The sequence below is a fragment of the Rhinopithecus bieti genome, unplaced genomic scaffold (assembly GCF_001698545.2).
Source record: "Rhinopithecus bieti isolate Rb0 unplaced genomic scaffold, ASM169854v2 scaffold_26425, whole genome shotgun sequence".
In the NCBI taxonomy this organism is placed as follows: domain Eukaryota; kingdom Metazoa; phylum Chordata; class Mammalia; order Primates; family Cercopithecidae; genus Rhinopithecus; species Rhinopithecus bieti.
In genome coordinates, this window is record NW_016811900.1 from 880,215 (window position 1) to 888,584 (window position 8,370).

Genomic DNA, 8,370 nt, shown 5'->3' on the forward strand with positions numbered 1-8,370 from the left:
AAAAAAAAAAAAAAAAAAAAAAAAAAAAAAAAAAAAAAAAAAATTGTTAGGCAAAAAATAAACACTTCTAAAAATATATAATATAAATAATTTTTCGCAAAAGTTAAAGTTCAGAAACAAAGGAAAAATAAATAAATAAAATGAATCCTTCAGGCTGAAATGAAGGGCACTAGATAGTAACTTGAAGCCATACAATTATATAAAGAACACTAGTAAAAACAATTAAATATGTAAATATAAAAGCTAGTATTATTGTATTTTGGTTTGTAACTCCTTTTATATGACTTAAAAATACATAAAACAATAATTATAAATCTACGTTCATAGATACACTACATACAAAGATGTCATCTGTGATGATGACAAGACAAAGGGTAAGGGACAGAAGTATATAGGAGAGTTCTTTATCCGATTGAAGCTCAGTTGATATTAATTAAAACTATGTTGTTACACACATAAGATATAATTGTAATCCCTAGGGTAACCACTAAGAAAATACTTGTTTAAAGATAAAGAAAAGTAAAAGTAAAATCAAAACAGTGCACTAGAAAAAAATCAACTAAACACAAACGTAGCTAGTCATAGAGGAATTGAGGAACTAAAAGATATAAGACATGTAGAAGACAAGTAGCAAAATGGCTGAAGCAAATCCTTCCTTATCATCAATTATTTTAAATGTAAATTGATTAAGCTCTCCAATTAAGAGACAGAGATTGGCAGAAGGGATTTAAAAAAACTGACCCAACTTGTGCTGTCTACAAAATACTCACATTAGATTCAAAGGAACAAATAGTTGAAAGTGAAAGGATGGAAGAAATATATTCCTTGCAAATAGTAGCCAAAAGACAGTGGTACTTCTTATATTAATGTCAGATAAATTTATTTTAGGTCAAAATTGTTGCAAGAGACAAAGAAGGATATTACATATAGACAAAAGTGTCAATATATCAAGAAGATATAATGATTATAAATTTATACCCACCTAACTACAGAGTCCCAAGATATATTAAGCAAAAATTGACATAATTGAAGAGAGAAATAGGAAGTATTACTGATAGTTGGAGACTTCAATTCCCCACTTTCAACAGCGGGTGAAACAACTAGCCAGAAGATTAATAGGGATATAGAGGATGGGAAGAACACTATAAACCAACTAGACCTAATAGACACATACAGAACATTTCACACAAAAACACATGTGCACATACAACATTCTCCAGGATAGACCATATGTTAGGCTGCAAAATGCATATTAACAGATTTTAAAAGATTAAAATTATAGGCTGGGTGCAGTGGCTCACACCTGTAATACCAGCACCTTGGGAGGCTGAGGCAGGTGGATCACTTGAGGTCAGGAGTTCAAGACCAGCCTGGCCAACATGGTGAAATCCCATCTCTACTGAAAATATGAAAATTAGCCAGGTGTGGTGGTGACACCTGTAATCCCAGCTACTTGGGAGACTGAGGTGAAGGATCACTTGAACCTGGGAGGTGGAGTTTGCAGTGAGCCGAGATTGCACCACTGCACTCCAGCCTGGGTGACAGAGCAAGACTCTATGTTAAAACAAAAGAAAAAGAAAGAAGAGAGAGAAAAAAAAGGAAATTATACAAATTATCTTCTGTGACCACAATGGAATAAAATTAGAAATCAATAACAAAAGGAAATGAGAATTCACAAGTATATGGAAATTAACACACTCTTAAGCAACTAATGGGTCAAAGGAGAAATTACATGGGAAATTAGAAAATACTTCTAGATGAATGAAAATGAAAACATGATCCAAGGGCTCTAATGGATTAAATATAACCATTAAAACTTATATGCAAGTATACTCATTGATATAGAAAAATGTTGGCCCAGTGCAGTGGCCTATAATCCCAGCACTTTGGGAGGTTGAGGTGGGCAGATTGCTTGAGCATGGGAGTTCAAGACCAGCCTTGGCAACATAGCAAGACCCTGTCTCTAAAATAAGTAAATAAATAAATAAATAAACTGAAAATATATGTATTTTTTTAATGTTGACATTACATCAAGTTTAAAAAGAAAAGGGCCATCTGCAAAATATAGTTCTGTACAGAAGGATTTCTTTAAAATGCCTCACACACATGTATTCACACAAACAGAAGAGCATCTAAACAGTTACACAGAAGTCCATTACGGTTATCTTTAATTGACCATTTCAGATATTGTACTTACTTTTTTCTTCCTGTGTTTCTGTATTTTCTAATTTTCCCCAGTGGGTATGTATTACTTAAGTACATTTTAAATGAAAATTTAAAAAATAAAATATAATGAAAAATAGATAGGTGCTGTTATGAGAAAATAATTGGACATGTGGATTTTGATAGGATTCTATTGTAATTTTTTAAAACATAAAGTCATTGAAACAAGCAGATAAAAAATGAAATAGAGATTACTTAAAACCAGAACATTTCAATAAAATTATTATATAATGTAAGCTTTTGAAGAATTTTTCAATCAGAATATTTAGCTACTGCCCTGGAATCTCTTAGATGTGATTTACAGTTAGATAACAGGCTGCAAGGAGAAAGTAAACATACCCTAGCATTAAGAAGCAATATTTCAGGTGAATGATTATTTCACTACCAGTATTTGGAGCAGCCATTTCAGGATGATTGATCCTCTGGGAAAAAGAAAGAAATTTCCCCTCTTCGGCAACCTGGAGCTCTTTAGGGCGCTCAGCGGTGCTTGCTTTCTTTTTACATTGTTGGAAATCCAGTTGTATTAGATTAGCTGCAAGGATTAAAGTGTTATGGGAATGAAATATCCAAATATATTTTCTCTCTGAAGCCTTGTCTTTGTTCTGATATAAGGAAAGTTTTATCATCTCAAAATCTCTGTGAATTTAGTAAGGGAAAAAACTCAAGTCATAAAATGTAAATCAAATCATAAAGTATGGACTTAAATGGCAATGGAAAAGCAAGAGGAGGCCTCTTTCTTTTTTTTTTCTTCTGACATTGTTATCAAACATGGATCCTCTTTTTGAAAGAATTAAGCTTGAGAACAGAGCTGAGAACAGGGACACTGACAGCACTCTTTCTGTTATTTTCTGTAATACAAGATGCTACTCTATAAGCAAGTTTAAAAAAAATCCGATTTAAAACACACACACAAGAATAATATGAGGATTAGTCTATGTTTGCAAAACACCTTAAATTTCTCCTAAGAAATTCAGTTCTGCATGATGCCTGACATTCTGAACCCTGCATCCTGTTTCTCACTAGCTTTGTTCTCAGAGAATAGGACCTCAGCTACCACTGTGCTGTGTTTTCTAGTTTTCCTTGGTGTTTAGCTAAGGGATGAGCCTTCCACATTTTTGCATGTAAATTATTCCTGCCTCTTTGACCTCAAGAAGGAATTTTTTAACTTTCATTTTAAGTTCAGAGGTACAAGTGCAGGTTTGTTACATAGGTAAACGTGTGTCATGGGGTTTGTTGTACAGATTATTTCGTCACCCAGGTATCAAGCCTAGTACCCATTAGCTATTTTTCCTCATCCTCTCCCTCCTCCCAACCTCCACCCTCCAAATGGCCCCAGTGTGTGTTGTTCCCCTCTGTGTGTCCATGTGTTCCCATCATTTAACTCCCACTTATAAGTGAGAACATGCGGTACTTGGTTTTCAGTTCCTGCGTTAGTTTGCTAAGGATAATGGCCTCCACATGCATCTGAAGAAAGAACCATTTAAGTGTGTTGACTATAATTTAGATCTGTTTTATGACAAACAGTAACATGACATTGCATGTCAAATTCAGGAATGAAAAACGTGACAATTTGCAATGTCCCAGAGCTACTTAGAGAGAAATTTCAGATTTCCTCCCACAGGTGGGGCCCTGAAAAATCTCAAGAAAAATGATCTGGCTTTCTCAGAATTCCAAAGGATACTTCTGACTTGCACTATTGTAAGAAGAGCTACCCGACTACAATCTTTTGTTTGTCTCTATCCTCTTTCATTAGACTGTGGACATTTTCACAGTCAGTAAGATTTTCTAATGTATCCCATTGCCTTACATGTATTAGACTCAATGAATTTTGTAAATATATGTTTCTAATGATTCCCTGCACAGCAGGAAATTCAAATAGACAATAGTAGCAGAATCTAGTGATGAGGCCAAAGTGTAGGCCCTTCTTTGAAAGGCTGTGTGATGTCAGTTGGCAAGACCAGTAGCAAAATCAGAGAAGCTTCTTCATGAGGTGACACTGTCGTTTCATCACCTTCAGACTAATAGCTCTTTAGTGCTTTACCCATCAGTATTCACTCATCTCAGTTTCTACTATAAATACAGTTTTGTAATAAGATTACCTTCCATTGTCTTTTAAGAAACCATATATGATATTAGATTACTTTTATTTTAAGTAACACAGACCAATAGAAAAAATATTTGTTGCCCTCAAACACTGGAATATAGTTTTGGGGTATAATAAATATTTTATTCAAAATAGTTTTGGGGGACAATTAATATTTTATTCAATATAAGTTGTTTATGAGGGAGTGTAGTATTCAGTATATTTTTCCTTCTGTTGAACCCTATTATTCTAATTCCAGAAATCAGAGAGTAAGTGTAGAAAGAGTGTGCATGACACATAATAATATTGTACCTTATTCAGTCAACAGTATTGAATTTATGAGAAATTAATATGTAAATAATTCCACCAGCATAAGTTTGGGGGCTATTATGTAGGTCTGTTTCTTAATTCTCTATTTCATTCCATTGATTAATTTATCAGTTCCTGTGATGATTCCACACTGTTTTAACTGCCAGAGTTTTATATTCTGTCTTGATATCTAGCAGGGCATAGTCTTATATTTTGGGTAGATGCCAAAATTAGAACTGTTTCTTTTTTCTGAACTACCTGTACTTTGATTCCTTTTCATAAATGTAGTAAAATGGAAATTACACATCAGAACACAGACATTAGTCAGAGAGTTTCAATTTCCCTCTATTTCTTATCAAGTAGAATGCCAGGCAGTACCCATATATTTCCTGTTCTTCTTGCAATTCTCCAATAAATGTGAGATTCTTCAACAATATGAGCTGTTCAGAGCCTCAGGGATGGCATTAATCTCTTGTTAATCTCCAAACTGTCCATGCTAGAGGGAACAACTGAAGTGTTATCCACACTTGCAGCCAAGTTTCTGCAGGCATGGCTGGACTGTGAATTATAGAGATTTTTCTCATTCATGAACATTCCATACAGTTTGAGTACCTCTTATCTGAAATGCATGGCACCAGAAGTGTTTCAGATTTCAGATTTTTTCAGATTTTGGAATATTTGCATATGTGAGATACCTTGGCAGTGGGACTCAAGTCTAAACACGAAATTCATTTTCGTTTCATATACACTGTATACACATAGCTGAAGGTAATTTTTTTCAATATTTTAATGATTTTGTGCATAAAACAAAGTGTGTATATTGAATCATCAGAAAGCAAAGGTGTCATTATCTCAGCCACTCATGTGGACAATCTGCAGGTCTTTGGCATCACTATCAATCCTGACTCCGAATTTTATATGCTACTGATAAGCAATCATTTTCTTACACTTATTTACACATAAGTATGCAATAGTAAAAAAAATGACATACCAGTGAAAAAATAAAGGTTCAGAATAGCTAAGCAGCACAGTAGCATCACCTGAATATCTGTGTCAGCTGTTAAACAAGAGCAACAACAAACAATGGCAGGCTTTCACTCTCCACCTACAATGTTGTGTTTTGATTAAAAGGTTACTGTACACTGTATTTTATTTTTAGATGAGAAGAAACATCAGAAGCAGTTGAGGGACCAGGAAGTGGGTCCTCTAGGGATGAGGAGGCATTCTGCTGGATGGCTTTTTAAAATGTTTCCTCCAGAGTCATCTGCCTCATTAACAACGGTTTTTGTCTTAGAAGTCTCTCTTTGATTTTATAAACTGACATGATTTCTTATTCTATTATGAATACACACTTCTCTAGTCCTTCAATATGCTCATCACACTTTTTACCATGTTATCTATAGGCACTTTTTCCTACAGTGTTAACATCACCTTCATCATTACTATTATCATGATCACCTTGATTCAGAACCATTTCAGCTATTTCACCATCAGTCAATGAATGAACAACTAAAACCTCATTATCAAGGTTAAAAACTTCTTTGATATCCACTTCCTCCAACTTATTGACGGACTCTGAAGGTATATTTTTTGCATATGTAAGGAGGTTAGACATCATTTTTTCTCACTTGATGTATGAAATCTTTCAAAGTTACCATCTTGTTCATCATTATCACTGAACCTAATTGCAAGCAAGAGGTTTTGCCAGGCATGCACAACTGTGTCTTTAACCATTGTGTTCCAAGCATTGGCCACAATGTATACAACATCCTTCATGCCAAACTCCTTTCACAAACCTTCCACACCAGCGTTCACTGTGCTAGCATGCTGTTAAAGAAGGTGTTTTACTATTTACTCTTCATTGATGTAAGGATACCCAGTCACGTGGCTGAACTAATGAAGTCACATTTTGGAGAAAGTGCATGACATAAACATTGTTTTAATGAGATTTTGGCTGGAGGATGAGAGGAACAGTTGTCAAGGAATAACAAAATCTTGCAGTTGACATGCAGTCCAGCTTTCCTACCGTGAGCATGAGCTGCTAGTACAAAACGTTTGTGAAACCAGTCAGAAAAGATGTCCCTGGTGATCCATGCCTTTTTGTTAGCATAAAATGGACTGATAAGAAATTCAATCCTTGAAAACAGGATGCAAGCTTTTGTCTACAACGAGTTCACACTTATGGGTGCCTGCTGCATTAGCACATCCTCGCACAGTTGTCCTTGTCATTGTTAATCCCTATAGCTGTCTCAACAGTTTTAGTGAGTGGATTTATGGGGCAATAACACCAAAACAGTGATGTTTCATTAGTATTATGGACTTGCTCTGGCATCTTATTTTCATCAGCGATGACCTTGCCAAACTCATCAATAAATTTGCTACTTTGTGATCAGCAGATGCCTTATCATCACAAATCTTTAAAAACTTAATGTCATATCTTTCCTTAAATTTCTGCAACTTATCAAATATTCACAGTTCCCCTTAATTTTCAGTTCGTTGTGATAGAGCTTTGCTTGTTTTTTGATCAGTATCCCATTAAGTAGCATGTGTTCAATATGATACTGTGGATTCATTCTTTCAATATACAATTGAGATCTTCTTTTTTAGCTTTATGCAATGTTTTTCTATTTTTCATTAAATCCTGTTTATCACTTTCAGCATAGAATTTCAACAGTTTATTCATCTGTTTCTTCAGGTTATATATAGTGGTCATTCCAACAACATACATTTACCCTTACACCACAGAGGAGAGCAGAGATTAAGCAAAAGAACCCACAGTGACTAATCCACGTAGGTCTTGGACCCATCTGGTCACCATGGGGAACCTACCATTGATATGTCTGGACTGCATATAAGCCATTTTACCAGCCTTTGTAGGTGTGCTTACATGGGGGGAGTCTGGGCCTGTGCATAAAAAGCTATAGCACAGCTGAAGAGGGCTGGGAAGGTCTTTTTTCCCCTTGGGGACAAGAAACAAACTATGTGTTGACTGCCACCCATCACATGAGGTCAGGTGCAAAATGTTCTACTTGTAGCATCATGTTGGTGCTCAAAAAGTTTTGAATTTTGGAGCATTTTGGACTTCAGATTTTCAGATGAGGAATGTCAGCCTGTATACCTTTATTTACTAAAAAGTCTCTATTATTTCCAAAGTTGTCTATAACATTTTTTGTTCCTAGGTACATTGTACTATTTATTGCTATTTTGAGTGGAATATTTTCTTCTAATATTTTTACTAACTGGTTATTGATCATGCATAGGAAAATTCTTGATTGATTTTTTAGTCTTTTGGAAAATAATCTTACTGAAGAAAAAGTTTATCTGCAGAAAACTTCGTAGCTCAATAAAGTCTCACAAACTCAATTCATACCTGTGACTAGCAACCAGGTCAAGAAAAGATGCTTGCCTCATATTCCCTTTCCACAACTGCCTTCACCCCAAGGGTAACTACTTTCCTAACTTCTAGCACCATGCAATAATGTTGCCTGCTTTAAATTTCATATAAATAAACTCATACACTACAAACTTTTTTGTGTCTGACTTCTTTCATCCCACATGATGTTTTCAAGATTCATCCTTATTGTATATAGTTGGCATTTATGTATTCTTAATGCTGAATTGTATTTGTATTTTATTTTGCTAATATACCACAATTTAGTTATCTATGCTATTTTATGGGTATTGGATGGTACTTGTATGAACATTATTGAACATGTCTTGTACATTTAAACTTATTTATGCATTTTTGTTGGTTT